The sequence below is a fragment of the Macaca nemestrina genome, chromosome 3 (genome assembly GCF_043159975.1).
Source record: "Macaca nemestrina isolate mMacNem1 chromosome 3, mMacNem.hap1, whole genome shotgun sequence".
Taxonomy (NCBI): domain Eukaryota; kingdom Metazoa; phylum Chordata; class Mammalia; order Primates; family Cercopithecidae; genus Macaca; species Macaca nemestrina.
Window position 1 is genome coordinate 44,233,659 of NC_092127.1, and position 18,460 is coordinate 44,252,118.

Below are 18,460 nucleotides of genomic sequence, written 5' to 3' on the forward strand. Positions count from 1 at the left end.
GTTTAACAGCTCAGGAAAGACAGACTAATTTTGATAAGACAGACAAACTGAATTACTACAACTTTCCTCCTAACTTAATACCAGTTTGTGATTATGTAAGAAAATGCAAGAGGAAAGTGACAAGAATTATGCAGAAAAGCAGAGATAAAACTAATTTGGCTTTGAAATCCGTTACTTTCAAGTCAGATTTACTCTTCAAATTATGTGCTGCTTAGATAAGCATTATTTTTCCTTTCTTAAACACTTACAAAAGGACGACAGAAGATAGCCCAGAAAGGCACAACAGAAGGTAAATTTATTTAAAGACCTAAAAAAACACAAGCCAAGTCATGTCTATACTGGCATAGCAAAGCACAGCAGAACGACGACGATTTGGGTCTTCTGAACGAAAGACCAAAAACATAGTTAAGATGGAGTTTCTAGAGTTTGACTGCCTCGATCATATCCCAGGTAAGATTAGAAATCATAATCGTTCACTACACAGCCTGAAGCAAGATTTTGAATCATTCTGGCCTCAGTTTCTTTACCTGTAATATGTGACAACAACAGTACTTATGGAAGTTTTGAGGCTTAAATGAGATATGGGTATTATAAACAATGCCTGGCATACATACGTAAACATTCAGAAAAAAAAGGTTAGCTACAATTATTTCTCCTCTCTAAGGCTCTAAACCAAATTAGAATCGATGACACTAATAATAATAATATCTACAGAAAAGTCAAACTCCTTTTATCCAGTAGCTTCAACTGTCCCTCCCAAACTGTGTTTTATTTTTAAAAAACCAGCTAGTTAGTGATAAGATTAGTTTATATGTCTTTCCATCTTTGACTCCACAAACTCATTAGTAGAGGTAACAAGTGACAAGAGTAAAGGTCCTGGGGCGGCACTGGCTAGCAGAACCTTCTGTGATGATGGAACTATTCTATACACACACTGTCCAGTATGGCAGCCACTAGCCACAAGCAGCTACTAAGCGCTTGAAATGTAGCTGGTGCTGAGAAAGTGAATTTTTATTTAATTTTAATTTAAACTTAAATAGCTATACGTAGCAGAGTGCAGTGGCTCACGCCTGTAACTCCAACACTTTGGGAGGCCGAGGCGGGAGAACAGCTTGAGCCCAGGAGTTCGAGACCAGCCTAGGCAACATGACAAAACCCTGTCTCTACAAGAAATACAAAAACAAATTGGTCAGGCAGACATGGTGGCAGTGTCTGCAGTCCCAGCAACTTGGGAGGCTGAAGTGGGAGGATTGCCTGGGCCTGGGAGGTTGAGGCTGCAGTGAGCCATGATCGTGCCACTGCACTCCAGCCTGGGTGACAGAGCGAGACCCTGTCTCAAAAAAACAGAATAAAATTAAATTTCAAAAAAGCTACATGTGACTATGGCTACCTTAGTGGATAGCAGAGCCCTAGAAAATCCATAAGCTAAATAAGGATTGTCAGAAATTTAAGCAAAACAAGGATCTTCTTTTCCTGAATTTTTATATGTTCAATTCAAATATCTTTGTTTCTGGTATAGGCCTGGTAAGTTAGACTAGTTAAAGAAACATGTCAGTTGATACATCAATATAGTGCAAATTCAGTGGTAATAAAAGGATCATAGTTAAATATGCGGTCCTCTGATATTTTAGAAGGTCCCTAAGGCCAAGTTAAATTCAAACTCACATGAAGCATTCAGTACACATATCAGAGCTGCAAAGGTCCTTATCAGCATCCCTAAAGCATCTGCTCTGCCTCTACCAAATGAAAAGCTACTTATACAATTCAGACTGAATATCTCTGCATTTATCTTAAATTTCTCTCTAGAAATTCATAGTTCTGTAAGCCTTTTCCTTCTTTCAGGCACACTGGTGTTCCTGGCCATCTCAGCCCTTCCACTATAAACAAAACCCATGTACCACCCATATCTGAAGTATAACGCCAGACTCCTGCTTAGCTACCCCTGTAATATGGTTTAATTATGATGACTGAACTAATAGGCTGACATCATAGACTTTTACAGGCTGACCCCATGTCATCCTGATGTATCATTTTGCACCAGTTCAGTGCTGTAAATCAATTTAAGATCTCAAGCAGGTTGAAAAGGCTGGTAATGATGCTTTCTCTGCTGTCTCTGGAGACTCTACATTATACCCAACTTACATTATTTATAAAGCCTCAGTGATGCCTCCATTAGCCTTGTAAGACTACACAAATGAGATCTTTTATACACACACACACTTGGCCTTGATTATGTAGGCTACTGCAGCTTAAACATGCTTGTCTAATTACACCCAAGTTACTTCTTTTTCCAATCCACTAAGTTATTAGATTTTATCTTTAACCCAGAATTGCTAGAAATCAAAATTACAAAGTGAAATTTAGTTTTTAACTAATAAATGTAATCAACGTAGTTGAGAAAATGTGACTTACTTCCTCTTAATGCCTTAATGAACTTAGTAGAAATAAAATTAAATTCCAAGAAGTGTAAGACGTCAATGTCTCTAATTGCCTAAAAATTGTCATTTCTCTAAAACACAAAGGTCATCAGCTCTTCAAGGATATGAAATCAAAGGATACTGCAAGGGGTAAAATGTATTTGGTTACATACCTATGGTTGTAGGGGTCAAAACTAAATCAAGGACAAATCCCTACCCTCAGAAGAAACCTGATCCTGCCTGGATCCTCTAGAGGCTCTGGCATCACCCATCTTCAGAAAAATCATCTCTCACGACCCTAGTTACACTTTCCTAAGAACTGCAGTATTACACCAATGATACACCACCTGCACAGAAATATCAAATAACTGCAAATAGGAAAGAGAGTGGGAGAGGGCAGAACAAACACTTTAATCAGTACAGCATATTTAGATCTGGCACCTACATCAGAATAACACTGCTGCAACAATATTTAAACCAATTGAAAATGCTGGGGCAGTGAACACTTCTGCCCCGATTCTTCTTTAATACAGCTCACCCACCTTCAGTACAATTTAAAGTAATTACAAACAAGATGAAAAATCAACATGGGCAGGGAACAGTTTTCTCATTGTGTTACCGAGGTGTGGGCAAGTTATCCACAACAGACAATTAGACCCAGAGATGTTCTGAAATAAAGGCATTCTGAGATTTAGCCGCTGAGAGTTGCAGCAACAGGAAGACATAACAGAAATCATGCAACTTCTTTATCATTCCACGTACTTTGAAACTTCAGATACAATGGAAAGAAAAGAGGGGGGAGGGCAGAGAAAAAGGACAGTTGTCTCAGCACTCACGAAAACGATGCTTTCTCAGGAGATGGTTGAGACCGGCCTCAATTTTCAGAAGGAACGAGCCTTTACTGGTTATCTTCCACCGTGTATTTAAAAATTGCATGCGCTTCAAAATAAACAAAAGCTCAGCTACTGTAGTTGTGAGATCTGGCAGGCATTTGTTCCTCCTCCCCTCCTAAAGCACATCAAGGAAACGTTCTCCCTTTAAAGCCTTCATACAGCTTCAGCAACTAGAAAAACAAGCCCACGTCTGTCTCTCACGCCCACCACCCCCACCTTCCTACAGAAACAACCCCGAGAAACACTAACAAAGACAGAGAGCAGAGTAAAGGAACAGTTGTTCAACCGCGAACTCACGAATACACATGCAGTGAGGCAATCGACTCCGGTAAAGGGAAAGGAATGAGACACCAGGAGACGCAGCGGGTGTAGGCGGAAGAGGGGGAAAAAATTACGCGCCGCCGCCAAACCTTTGAATAAATTAGAGGGGATTTCGGTGCGAACTTTCCTTGACCTCGACCCCAAAGAGGCTCGCTGGGGCCGAGAAGGAAACCCGTGCGGGATGTGGAGGGGCCCGGGCCGCCGGGGTCCCCCGCCCGCGAGACCCGCTCCACCAGGCGCCTTGGAGGGCAGCGCCGGCGGTCGTCCTCCAGCTCCCTCAGGAGTCGCCCCGCCGGCGCGGGGGACACAATGGGTCCGCGGGCCGCGCGAACGGGCCTCGGCCCGGCTGCCGCACGGGAGAGATGTGAGGAGCGCGCGGAGGGGGAGCGCGGCCGGGGAGGTCCCAGCGCGGTCGGGCCCGAGGGCCGAGGCTTGGGGGCCCGGGAACTGGGCTTCCCACGGCAGACGACCCAACAAAGACACCAGGGGTGCCCGGCGGGCTGGGCACGAGAAGAAGACGCGGTGGCAGGTTCGCTCCTCAGAGCGGCAGGGAGGCGCCATCATGGGGGGTGGGGGGTTCGCGGCCCGCCCGGCGCAGAAAGAGCCCCCTCCCCGCCGCCGCCCGCGCCCCCAGCCCAGCACGACCGCGGTGGCCCCACGCGTGCAGAGGCGACGGCGGCGGCGCTGGAAAGCCTGGGGCGCCGAGGGGAGGGCGGCGACGCGGCATGAAGGGAAAGTTGGGTTTGGGTCTGTTTCGTTTTACCGGGTTAGCGGCGCGCCAGTCCGCGCGGGCGCACGAGTGGCCGGGCGAGCGGGGTCCCGCGGCCCGGGTCTGGCCCGCCGGGCGCTGCGCCGCGCTCCGCTCCCAGGGTCCCTCCCCGAGCCTCGGCCCGGGTTGAGCCGTTCGGCCTCTCCTTTCTCCGCCCGCCCGCCTGCTCTCTCCTGGAGCCTGGATTGATCTGGTCGCGCTGGCGTCAGGGAGTCGGAGCCGCCCAGCCTCCACTCCTCGGCTGCCAATACCCGGCGCACTCGCCTGCCCGCCCGCCCGCTCGCTCACACGCTCACCCGCTCACCCGCGCGCCGCCGCCGCTGCCGCGCGACCAGGGATCCTCTCCAAATTCCCGGCCCGACCGGCGTGAGCGCAGCACGGCCGGGGCCGGAGGACGGCGCGGGGGAGCGGCCGGAGCCACCCCCTTCTACCCGCAGCCCCACGTCCCGTTTATTCCTGGAGAAAAAACAGTGTCGCGGCGTTCAGGCTTTCCTAACCCTGCCTTTTTAGTCCCGGTGGAGCGGACTTGGTCCATTATCTGCAAGTGAATTTCGATACTCCATGTTTTTATTTTCTGAAATGTTCATTAATGCTTCCACCGCGCCCACCGAATCGTTCTATAAACGTGGAGTGCATGTTGACAGTTATCCTTTGAGACGCGCCCTTTTATGTCTAGTTTTCGTTGCCCCTCACGCACTCTCCAATAATTTGCACGCCCCAGAAGTTGTACGTACCCAGAATTGGATAGCCTAGTAACTACTGCACGTGCTTATACAAACCCTGAGTCAACAGATGCGTTTTATGTCAACTCAGGATCCAGTGATTCGAGTAGGTAACCTTGTTGCTCTAAATGACATGCCACAAGGAGATACTGCTTTAACACTCCACATTTTTGGTCCAATTTTTACAGTCTTTTAGATGATGCCAACTCCTTCGCACTTAACTCTTACCAACCTGATCTGCATAGACACTGAAAATATCTTCTAAGAGTCAACTTTTCTCTTGGCTAACTCTTGAAACTGCATAAAATCTTGGATAATTACTATAATGTTGAGTTACAGTTAGACAAGAATGATTTTTTTGAGGAATAAATTTCACATGAAGCAAAAAAATAAAAATAAAAAATAAAAAAAATCACTCCCAGCAGTCAGAATATGCCTTCTAATTAAATTCCTTTTTCCCTTAACCTATTTGAGCACTTACTGGTCAATTCGTGGGCCTCATCTTATTTTCCCTAAAAGCAGCGTTTGACGCAGTTGATCATCCTTTGCTCCTTAGAACAACAGGAAAGTGAACCTTGTTAAATGCCACTCAGATCAGGCCACTCCCCTATTGAAAACCCTCCCTTGATAAATAGTATAAAGTATCCCATACAAGAGAACATTATTCAGCCATAAAAAGAAATGAAGTACTGATACTGATGCATGCTACATGGATAACCTTTCAAAACATGTGAAGTGGAAGAAGACAGACCACACATTGTATTCTTCCACATATGTGAAATGCTCAGAGTAGGCAAGGCTATGGAGACAGAAAGTAGTTTGGTGGTTTGCATAGGGTTGGGGAAATGAGGAACCTGAGGAGTGACTGCTAAAGGTTATGGGGTGACAAAATTGTTCTAAAACTAGTTTCTGGTGATGGTTGCGCAACTCTGTGGATATATCAAAAACCTTTAAATTGTACACTTTAAATGGGTCAATCATTTGGTATGTGAATTTCACCTCAAGCTATTAAAAAGAAGTATGACAATGAAATGCAGTATATGACCTTGATTGGATCCTGAATGGGGAGGGGGAGCTATAAACTGTCATTTTAAAGCTGTTAATTTTTTAAAAAATCTATAGATGGCATTTATTTATTTAATTTTGAGACGGAGTCTCGCTCAGTCGCCCAGGCTGGAGTGCTGTGGTGCAATCTCGGCTCACTGCAACCTCTGCCTCTGGGGTTCAAGCAATTCTCCTGCCTCAGTCTCTCGAGTAACTAGGACTACAGATACCAACCACCATGCCCATCTAAATTTTGTATTTTTAGTAGAGACGGTGTTTCACCATTTTGGCCAGGCTGGTCTCGAACTCCTGGCCTCAAGTGATCCGCCCATCTCAGCCTCCCAAAGTTCTGGGATTTCAGGCGTGACTCACTGCGCCCAGCCTAGATGGCCTTTCTTAGTGCAGTCCTACTAGTCTTAAATAACTATTAATATTATTATGTATGCAATAAAATTTGATTTTGCCCATTATGCAAGTTACTTCTTTAAATGATAATAAAAATTTGGATATTCTTTTTAAAAGGACATTGATGAGACCATTGTAAAAGCCTAAATATGGCCAGTATATTAATAGCATTGTATTAAATTTTTTAAAAATCCTCCCTTGGGTCCTCGTTTCACTCAGAATAAAAGTTCCTCTAATAAGCACAAGACTCTACATAATCTTTCCTTCCCCCTCCTTTACCACTCTGACCTGCACTTCTACTCTTCCCTTTGCTCACTTCCCCAAGTCACATTGACATTCTCAGTCTTCTGGAATAATCTGGGCACATTCTCACCTCAGTATTTATGTGCTAGCTATTCCCTCCCTTTCTAAGCTCATTTTGTATTGCTATAATAGAATACCACTGATAGAGTTTGGCTATGTGTCCCCACCCAAATCTCATCTTGAATTGTAGCTTCCATAATCTCCATGTGTCATAGAAGGGACCTGGTGGGAGGTAACGGAATCATGGGGGTGGGTTCTTCTCATGCTGTTCTCATGATAGTGAATAAGTCTTGCGAGAATCTGATGGTATTACAAAGGGCAGTTTCCCTGCACACGCCTTCTTGCCTGCCACCATGTAAGATGTGCCTTTGCTGCTCTCTCACCTTCTGCCATGATTGTGAGACTTCCTCAACCAAGTGAAACTGTGAGTCCATTAAACCTTTTTTTTTTTTTTTTTGGAGACAGAATCTCACTCTGTCACCTAGGCTGGAGTGCAGTGATGCAACCTTGGCTCACTGCAACCTCCACCTCCAAGGTTCAAGCAATTCTCCTGCCTTGGCCTCCTGAGTAGCTAGGAGTATAGGCATGCACCACCACACCTGGCTAATCTTTTTTTGTATTTTTTAGTAGAGACAGGGTTTTGCCATGTTAGCCAGGCTGGTCTCAAACTCCTGAGCTCAGGTGATCCACCTGCCTTGGCCTCCCAAAGTGCTGGGATTACAGGCGTGAGCCACTGTGCCCAGCCCTAAACCACGTTTTCTTTATAAATTACCCAGTCTCGTGTATTTCTTCATAGCAGTATGAAAATGGACTAATACAACCACCACTAATACAAACTATTGTGTAGTTTATACACAATAGAAGTTAATTTAGCTCATGGCTCTGGGGGCTGGGAAATCCAAAATCAAGAGGCTGCATCTGGTGAGGGCCTTCTTCCTTCATCACAACATAGCAAAAGGCATCACATAGCAAGAGAGAGAACATGAGAGGGAGGGTAGAAAAGGGCCAAACTCATGCTTGTATCAGTAATCCACTCCTAAGATACCAAACCGCACTCCCGTAGTGCCATTAATCTATTCATGAGGGCAGATCCCTGTTAAAAGAAAAACTTTTACGCAAATTAAATTTAACAGAGTTTAATTGAGCAAAGAGCAAGTTGAGAACTGAGCAGCCCCCAGAACCAGAATCGTTTCAGAGCAACTTTGGGGCTGCCACAGGGTCAGATGATATTTATGGGCAGAGAAGGAAAAGAGACAGAAAATGGAGTGAGGTACAGAAAAAAACTGGATTGGTTAGAGCTAAATTTTTGCCTTATTTTAACACAGGTTGAACAGTTGGCTGCCTGTGATTGACCAAAACTCTGTGGTTGGTACAAGAGGTGGTTATAATCTGTTTGCATATCCAATTAGGTTACAGTTTGCTGTGTCCAGAGAAACCTTTAGGCTTAACTTAAAATATGTATGGGCCAGGCGTGGTAGCTCACGCCTGTAATCCCAGCACTTTGGGAGGCCAAGGTGGGCGGATCACCTGCGGTCAAGAGTTTGAGACCAGCCTGACCAACATGGAGAAACCCCGTCTCTACTAAAAATACAAAATTAGTTGGATGTGGTGGCGCATGCCTGTAATCCCAGATTCTCAGGTGGCTGAGGCAGGAGAATCAGTTGAATCATTGGGGATTAAGTTTACAATATATAAACTTTGGGGGATGCATTCAAACCATAGCATTCCCTAGACAGCTCTTCCCACAGATGTCCACATGGCTCACTCCTTCATCTCCTTCAAGTCTTCACTTAAATGTCTCCATGTTATTTAGCCAAAAGAGCAGGATTTTTGGTCTACTGTGTTCATTGCTATAATTTCAGTGCCTAAGCAGTGCCTGGTATTTAATAGGAGCATATTAAATATCTGTTGAATGAATGAATGAGTAAATGAAGCACTGTTCTAGCAGGGGATATGGTGGCAAGCAAAAAAAAATCCCTGCCCTCATCAAGGAAGACAGATAATAAATAAATAAATACGTGGCTGGACATGGTGGCTCACACCTGTAATCCCAGCACTTTGGGAGGCCAAGGCGGTGGATTATGAGGTCAGGAGTTCAAAACCAGCCTGGCCAGCATGGTGAAACCCCGGCTCTACTAAAAAAAAAAAAAAAAAAAAAAAAAAAGCTGGTCATGGTGGCGTATGCCTGTAGTCCCAGCTACTTGGGAGACTGAGGCAGGAGAATTACTTGAACCCGGGAGGCAGAGGTTGCAGTGAGCTGAGATCGTGCCACTGCACTACAGCCTGGGTGATAGAGCGAGACTCTATCTCAAAAAAAAATAATTAATTAAATAAATACACAAATATGCTAGACAGTGGTACCAGTGATGGGAAAAAACAGGGGAAGAGGGATTGAGAACGGGAGAGATGACTATTTCTAAAGGGACAGAGGAAACCTCACTGCAAGAGGTCCTGAAGGAAGGGAAGGAAGCACAGTACACAGTCTTGAGGGATGAGTTCCCAACCTCCCAAGCAGAAGGAAGAGCAAATGTAAAGACCTAGAAGCTGAGTCTACGCATGCACTGAAAAGCTGGGGGGCGGGGTTGGGGGCAGTGCAATGATGTAGGAAAAGCTAGTGACTGGAGGGAAGGCAGAGTATGTGGACCAAGATGCACACAAGCTGGTGCTTGCTTGCAGAGGTGAGAACACGGGGATGGTCTCTTCTCAACACTCTCATCTTGGTGAAATTGCCAGGGAACCTACTTCCTGAGAATGGTGGGATTGAAGAGATGCTGGAGGTTGGAAAAGAAAGGAGTGATATCTAACAGTCATCTAGGAAGGTTTGAGAGCGAATGAACTCTGGAAATGTGGTAGGATTGCTACTATTAAGTGTCCATTTGAGATTAGTGGCCATTAATTAATTACTTTATTTATTTATCTGAGACGGAGTCTTGCTCAGTCACCCAGGCTGGAGTGCAGTGTCATGATCTTGCCTCACTGTCACGATCTCAGCTCACTGCAACCTCTGCCTCCCGGGTTCAAGTGATTCTCCTGCCTCAGCCTCCCTAGTAAGTGGGATTACAGGCATGCACCAGCATGCCCAGTTAATTTTTGTATTTTCAGTAGAGACGGGGTTTCACCATGTTGGCCAGTCTGGTCTCAAACTCCTGACCTCAGGTGATCCACCTGCCTCAGCCTCTCAAAGTGCTGGGATTACAGGCATGAGCCACTACGCCCAGTCTAGTGGCCATGAATTTAAAGTAAGACCAGTCAGCATGGCTGTGGGTTTTTCTCCAGCCTCGGTTAACCTAAGGGGACAGAGCTGAGTTTAACTAGGGCTGGGGTTTTCCAGGTGTATGTCATGGAGGGAAAGGGCATCAGACAGCAGAAGGTGTAGGCAATGGAGTGACTGTGGGGGTCTGTGATAGGAGAAAGGTGAAAACGTATAGTAATGTGAAATGTTGGAAAGATGATAGGATCCACCGAGTGAAGGTCCCAGTGGGGTCCATGAGTTACTGGAGTTGGGAGCCTTTCCCAAAAGCTGGGGAGCAGTCTGGGAATGAGATACTTGAAATTGAAATCATGATGCTGGGGCAGTTTTGAGCAATGCCAAGATGTAGGGGTGTGACCAGAGATAGTGTATGGCTGAGGTAGAGAGGAGGACAAGATCCTTCCAGAAAAGGAGATATTGAGGAACTGAAGGCAAATTAATTATGTTTTGTAATCAGTTTATCAGGAAAAAATCAGCTACTAATCACTTAAGATAAGAGAAGCTCTTAAAATTGGCTGCAAATTTCATATAGGCAAAACGTAAATCCAAAAACCTGTTTTAAGAGATGATTCTACTCAATAGAAAAATAAATGTAATGATTTATAGTTCAGCTCCCTCAGGGAATTTAAGTGACTCAGTTTTCCTGGAATGAGCCTGCCAAGGATCATTGGTGTGTTATTTTTCATATTAAAAGGAATGCTGGCCTAGCATGGTGGCTCATGTCCTGTGATTCCAGCACTTTGGGAGGCCAGGGTGGGGGTCAGGAGTTTGAGACCAGCCTGGGCAACCTGGTGAAACCCCATCTCTACAAAATATACAAAAAATTAGCCAGGTGTGGTGGTACACGCCTATAGTCCCAGTTACTCAAGAGGCTAAGGTGGGAGGATGGATTGAGTCTGGAAGGTCAAGTCTGCAGTGAGTTGTGAGGATGCCACTGTATTCCTGCCTGGGCCAAAGAGCAAGACTCTGTCTCTGAAAAAAATGTTGTTGTTGGAATCCTTTATTCTCCCATCACACCCTTTGCTCCAAAGAAGTTATAGCTCTCTGTAATTATAAATGTATTTAGTCAAATTGTTGAGTATCCAGTGAGAAAACCCCACTGCTCTTCTAAGTACTATGTGGGTGGGAGCTGTATCTAGTTTGTGTTCCCATCTCCAAGCCCAAAGTTTGCACAGACCTGTCATGGCAGACCCTCAAATATTTGCTGAAAGAATAAATCTCTAATACAACTGTTGTGGTCAAATACAAATTGGTATTTTTTCTTAATTACAGCATACTTCATAGTAATTGTTCTCATTATTGCCCCCAAGTCTGAAATTCAGATCTAATTATAAATTGTAGGAATTAATAAAAAGTTGTCAGCCCTTTTCCTAAGAGTTTTGTAACAGCCTATACATTACAAAGTTCCATGTGAAAATTCTATGGTAAACATTATGATGACAGTAAAACTTTGTATTTCCAGTTTCTTAAATTTGTGGGGTGATATGGTTTGGCTCTGTGTCCCCACCCAAATCTCATGTTGAATTGTAATCCCCATGTGTCAGGGGAGTGACCTGGTGGGAGGTGATTGGATCATGGGGGGGCAGATTTCCCGCATGCTGTTCTTGTGATAGTGAGTGAGTTCTCATGAGATGTGATAGTTTAAAAGTATAGCATTTCACCCCCTCACTCTCTCTCTCCTGCTGCACAATAATGAGACATGCTTGGTTTCCTCTTCAACTTCCACCATAATTGTAAGTTTCCTGAGGCCTCCTAGGCTTGATTCCTGTTTAGTCTGCAGAACTGTGAGTCAGTTAAACCTCTTTTCTTCATAAATTATCCAGTCTCAGGTAGTTCTTTATAGCAGTGTGAGAATGGTCTAATACAGAAAATTGGTACCAGGAAAGTGGGAAATTACTATAAAGATACCTGAAAATGTGGAAGCGACTTTGGAACTGGCTACTGGGCAGAGGTTGGAACAATTTGGCACACAGAAGACAGGAAGATGTAGGAAAGTTTGGAACTTCATGGAGACTTATTGAATGATTTTGACCAAAATGCTAATAGTGATATGGATAGTGAAATCCAGGCTGAGTTGATCTCAGATAGAAAGGAGAAACTTATTGGGAACTAGAGTAAAGGTCACTCTTGCTATTCTTTAGCCAAGAAACTGATAGCATTGTGCCCTTGCTGTAGAGATCTGTGGAACTTTGAACTTGAGAGAGATGATTTAAGGTATCTGGCAGAAGAAATTTCTAAGCAGCAAAGCACTAGAGATATGGTCTGGCTGCTCCTCACAGCATACAGTCATATGTGTTCACAAAGAGATGGTCTGAAATTGGAATTTATATTTAAAAGGGAAACAGAGCATAAAAGTTTAGAAAATTTGCAGCCTGACCATGTGGTTGAAAAAGAAAAGAAGAGCCATTTTCTGGGGACAAATTCAAGCTGGCTGCAGAAATTTGCATAAGTAAAAAGCCAAATATTAACAGCCAAGACAATGGGGAAAACATCTCCAGGGCATGTAAGAGACCTTTGCAGCAGCCCCTCCCATGACAGGTCTGGAGGCCTATGAGGGAAAAAAGGTTTTGCGGGCCATGCCCAGGGCCCTGCTGCTCCATTCAGCTTTGGGACATGATGCCCTGCAACCCAGCCCCTCCAGCTCCAGCCATGTCTAAAAGGGGCCAAGGTACCACTTGGGCTTTTGCTTCAGAGGGTGCAAGCCCCAAGCTTTGACAGCTTCCACGTGATGTTGGGCCTGCAGGTGCATAGATGACAAGAGCTGAGCTTTGGGAGCCTCTGCCTAGATTTCAGATAATGTTCAGATAATGCCTGGATGTCCAGGCAGAAGTGTGCTGCCGAGGTGGAGTTCTCATGGAGAGCCTCTACTAGGGCAGTACAGAGGGGAAATGTGGGATTGGAGCCCTCACATGGAGTCCCCACTGGGGCGCTGCCTAGTAGAGCTGTGAGAAGAGGGCTGTCATCTTCCAGACCCCAGAATGGTAGATCCACCAACTGCTTGCACTGTGCACCTGGAAAAGCTGCAGGCACTCAATGCCAGCCTGTGAATGCAGCCAAAGGGGGCTGTACACTGCCGAGCCACAGGGGCATTGGAGTTGCCAAAGGCCTTGGAAGCCCACCCCTTGCATCAATGTGACCTGGATGTGAGACATGGAGTCAAAGAAAATTATTTTGGAGCTTTAAGATTTAATGACTGCCCTGCTGGGTTTTGAACTTGCATGGGGACCTATAGCCCCTTTGTTTTGGCCCATGTTTCCCATTTGGAATGGGAGTATTTACACAATTTCTCTATCCCCATTGTATCTTGGAAGTAACTAACTTGTTTTTTTATTTTACAGGCTTATAGGCAGAAGGGATTTGCCTTGTCTCAGATGAGACTTTAGACTTGGGCTTTTGAGTTAATGCTGGAATGAGTTAAAACTTTGGGAGACTATTGAAAAGGGATAATTGTATTTTGCAATGTGAGAAGGACATGAGATTTGGGAGGGGCCGGGGCAGAATGATATGGTTTGGCTCTGTGTCCCCACCCAAATCTCTTGTTGAATTGTAATCCCCACATGTCAGGGGAGAGACCTGGTGGGAGGTGATTGAATCATGGGGGCAGATTTCCCCCATGTTGTTCTCATAATAGTGAGTGAGTTCACACGAGATGTGATGGTTTAAAAGTGTAGCATATGTAGGCTCTCTCTCTCCTGCTCTACCATGGTAAGATGTGGCTTGCTTTTCTTTCACCTTCTACCATGATTATAAGTTTCCTGATACCTCTTAGCCATGCTTCCTGTTAAGCCTGCAGAACTGTGAGTCAATTAAACCTCTTTTCTTCATAAATTACCCAGTCTCAAGTAGTTCTTTACAGCGGTGTGAGAAAAGACTAATACATGGGGCATTCTATACTCTTTGCTTAATGGAATTATTGTCTTGTGCTACATTGTCAGTGAAGTCAGGAAGTATTTGTAGCATTTAGACACAGACCTTTGAGGATAATTTATTCTCTCACTCACTTTCCTGCCACGTGAAACTTCAATACTTCAATGTCCTTATTCTCCAAAACATCACAGAGAATATTACTGCTACTGGACTCCTGATACAGACTGACAGCATTCTCTTCACTTACCTAATCTCTATTAATTCAATCATTTTATATCCATTTTTCAAATGTTGCTCCTAAATTCACCTAACAAAAGCAGAGTAAACAGACAACCCACACAGTGGGAGAAAATATTTGCAAACTATGCCTCCTACAAAGGACAAATATCCAGAATCTACAAGGAACTCAAATAAATCAGCAAACAATAATAATAATTATAATCCCATCAAAAAGTGGGTTAAGTAAATATAAATAGACAATTCTCAAAAGAAGATATACAAATGACCAACAAACATGAAAAAAATGCTCAACATCGTTAATTATCAGGGAAATGCGAATTAAAACCACAATGAGATACCACCTTACTCCTGCAAGAATGGCCATAATTTAAAAATAAAAAATAATAGATGTTGGTATGGATGTGGTGAAAGGGAACACTTTTACACTGCTAGTGGGAATGTAAACTAGTACAACTACTATGGAAAACAGTATGGAGATTCCTTAAAGAACTAAAAGTAGAACTACCATTTGAACCAGCAACCCCACTATTGGGTATCTTCCCAGAGGAAAAGAAGTCATTATGTGAACAAGATACTTGCATATACATGTTTATAGCAGCACAATTTGCGATTGCAAAAATATGGAACCAGCCTAAATGTCCATCAACCAGCAAGTGGATAAAGATAATGTGGGCTGGGTGTAGTGGCTCACCCCTGTAATCCCAGCACTTTGGGAGGCCAAGGTGGGTGGATCACCTGAGGTCAGGAGTTTGAGATCAGCCTGCCCAACATGGAGAAACCCCGTGTCTACTAAAAATACAAAGATTAGCCAAGCATGGTGGCGGCCACCTGTAATCCCAGCTACTTGGGAGGCTGAGGTGGAAGAATTGCTTGAACCCAGGAGGCAGAGGTTGCCCAGTGAGCCGAGATCACACCACTGCACTCCAGCCGGGTGACAGAGCAAGTCTCCATCTCAAAAAAAAAAAAAAGTGATATACACACACACACACACACACACACACACACACACACACACACACATACATATATATAGTAGTATACCATGGTATACTACTCAGCCATAAAAAGGAACAAAATAACACCATTCACAGCAACCTGGATGGAGGTGGAGACCATTATTCTAAGTGAAATAACTTAGGAATGCAAAACCAATTGTTGCACGCTCTCACTTGTAAGTGGGAGCTAAGCTATGAGGATGCAAATACGTAAGAACGATACAGTGGACTTTGGGGACTTGTTGGGGAAAGGTGGAGGTGGGGGTGAGGGATAAAAGACTACACGTTGGGTACAGTGTACACTGCTCAGGTGATGGGTGTCCCAAAATCTCAGAAGTCACCACTAAAGAACTTATCCATGTAATGAAAACCACCTGTTCCCCAGAAAGTACTGAAATAAAATTGAAATGAGAGCCTTTTTCAAGTGTTGTTACATATCAAACTTATAATGGCTAGAGTTGACAGAGCACTTACCTGTCACAACACTAAACACCTGAGAGGCATCATCTCTTTCAGTCTCAAATCTCCATACAAGGTAGATGCCATCTTTCTTATCTGTGGATAGTATCAGTGTTTATTGAATAGGGTTTGTGAGAAACAATAATAATAGTGATAATAATAGCTAACACTTATGTTTACTATTTGCCAGACATTGTTTCGAGCACCTTACATATATGTTATAAACTCCTTTTTTCTTCAGATCAATCCTATGAGATAGATACTATGCTATTTCCATTTTATAGATGAGGAAACTGAAACACCAACATGTTAAGTGACTTGCCAAGGTCACACAGCAAGTATGCTAATGCGTCTAAAGTACTTAATGAAGTATCTGGCATATATATGTGTTCAGCAAATGTAGCCAATATTCTTTTCACTGGACATTCATAGTGTTGTACTTAAGTGAAGTATTTTAGGTAGACTCAATTAGTGGATTAGTCCCTTTTTAAAAGTTTTAATGATCACATGATTTCCAGAAAAAAATTATTTAACAATTTTGCTTTCAAAAGTTATTTCCCTTCACTAGGCCTTCATCCATTGGCAAGGTTTTCCATGCTGAAAGATTGGCTCTGGCTACATTTAACACAAAACTTGAATAACAGCAGCTTAAGCAAGATAGGATTTACTTTATCACTTGTAGAAAGAGACCAGAAAAAGGAATTTCAGGGACAGTTCAGTAGGGCAGCTCAGGACCATATCTGGCACAAACCAGGGTTTGAACATGTGTCAGGTAAATTTTAAAAACCCCAAGTAATCGACTCAGAGGTGTTAGGCCAAGGTCTCTGTGATTCCCTTTGCCTCTCCCTCATTGTTGATTATAAAATGGCCACTGCAGCTCCAGTCACCTCTTTATTCTGGACAGGAAAAATAAACAGGCAAGGAAAAGAGGGATGGACCAAGCCTGAAGCCCCTTTAAGGAAGACACCACCTACCACCATGGGAGATAGGCTGTCATCACTACCAGAACATCTGCCAACGCATCCTTGGTGAGAACTCTCATGTGGCTTTTCCTATTTATAAAGATGGCTAGGAAATATCATTTTTGGTTTTTAATCTAAGCAAACTGTTTTTAATCCAGACAACTAAATGACAAAGTGAGAAAGAAGGTAAAGGATGAATGCAGTGTTGTGCTCCAAATGTCTTGTACTGGCTGTGAGAGCTGATGGTGACATTTTCAGATTTTTTGCAAGCTTATCATTAAACACATTGCTAGCCTGAAATTGGCCATAGTGGGAGTATTTACATTGCAAAAATTGTCAAACACTGAAAATTAAGGCCCTGCTCCCTTTTGTGGAGAGGCAGTTGCTAAACTTTTACCAGCACACCACTGAATATCGGATAGGTAACTGGGAGTCCCTGCTACTGAAGGCTTTTTTTTTTTTTTTTTTTTTTTGGTCTTACTACATTTTCCACTTATTTCTGACTTTACTGGTTGAGACTTATTAACACATAGGTAAGTAATCTTTTGAAATACTTGGTGTTTTATTAATCCTCCTCTCTTTATTCTATTGAGTTTTATTCTTTCTGCAGAGAATGTACAAGTTGCTTCTTGGTAGTAAGTTAGGAGAGTCATAAAATATTGTGAATTTCTGTTCTAGACATTTAAAAAGTTTTATTTTAAAATATTCTGATCTAGAAAGATTCAGATATATTCAGAAATAGCTTCTTCATTTTATATTTGAAGCAATTTTGATATCAAGCTGTTGCTAAGACCATTAGCTTTTCTAAGGTATAATTTTACTGAGGTAGAAAAAAAATACCTTACAATAATTTTTCTTCCCAAATTTAATCCTGAGAAAAGAGTAAAGTGGAATATTGTCCCCTCCTGGTTATAAGGAAGAGTCAATGGCTCTTCACTCTCAAGGACGAGACTTCCTAAATAGGTCTTTTCCCCTTTTCTTTAGAATATAAACAGGTACTTAAAAGCACAGCATTGACAACGACAAAGAATGCTTTCCTTTTGGCTTGAAAGAAGGCAATAAGAAGAAAGATTTTAGGAGCTGAGCTGGAAATTAAGAAGAAAGCCTCAAGGGTTTGTGAGCATGAACCTACTGAAGGGGTCTTGCCTCCAAGATAGTGTTTAGGATGTACAAAAAGAAGCACAGGAAACAAAGGTATGTATCAGTTAGAGTTGCAACATGTACCTTAGATGTTTCTTTGAAAAATCTCGCTTTGTATGACTTCCTTTAGTGTTATCCAACTGTAGTAGCTATGATGAAGAATCTCTTTAATAAAAAAATGATCCATATTGATCAGTCTGAAAGGCTTGGCTATGCAGCTGAATTATACATATTTGAACACTGTCTATTGAGGGCTTTTAGAGGATGGTCAACAAATGACACCTGCTTGCTCTCCTAAGTATGAAGCCAAATAAAGACCAAAATCAGGCCCAGCACAGTGGCTCATGCCTGTAATTCCAGCGCTTTGGGAGGCTAAGGCGGGAAGATTGCTTCAGCCCAGGAGTTAAGGGCCACAGTGATCTATCATTGCACCAGGGCACTCTAGCCAAGGTGGCAGACCCTGTCCCAAAAAAAACAAAACAAACAAACAAAAATCAGAAGTCAGAGAGATAAAAGTCTAAATATGATCTTTATTATCTAAAACGTGGATTGGAAGATTTGGCCTTAGATCTGTGGCCAAATTTGCTTGCTAATATTTTACCTCTAAATTAAAAAGTCTCGGATACTACCATAGTGGAACAGCCACAGGCTGCAATTTATTGGCAATAACTGT

The 18,460-nt window shown here is 43.3% G+C and overlaps 1 protein-coding gene and 1 long non-coding RNA gene across 6 annotated transcripts in view; one reads left to right on the top strand and one right to left on the bottom strand.

Moving 5' to 3' along the window:
• LOC105463413 (SMAD family member 1) overlaps positions 1 to 5,618 on the bottom strand; it is a 77,488-nt gene extending 71,870 nt beyond the window's left edge. Inside the window, exon 1 of one of the 5 annotated variants that reach the window (XM_071092973.1) lies at positions 5,604 to 5,618. The gene's annotated coding sequence lies outside the window, so the exon portion shown is untranslated. Of the gene's footprint in view, positions 1 to 3,253; positions 3,527 to 4,394; positions 4,585 to 4,696; positions 4,723 to 5,603 lie in introns of those variants that run through there. The other 4 variants (XM_011710481.3, XM_011710480.3, XM_011710475.2 and 1 more) reach the window with 4 other exon arrangements.
• LOC139362314 (uncharacterized) lies at positions 4,027 to 17,818 on the top strand. Its single transcript, XR_011620928.1, has 3 exons — positions 4,027 to 4,160; positions 16,590 to 16,713; positions 17,632 to 17,818. It is a non-coding gene; the product is annotated as an uncharacterized lncRNA (long non-coding RNA).
• The last annotated feature ends 642 nt before the right edge of the window (positions 17,819 to 18,460 follow it).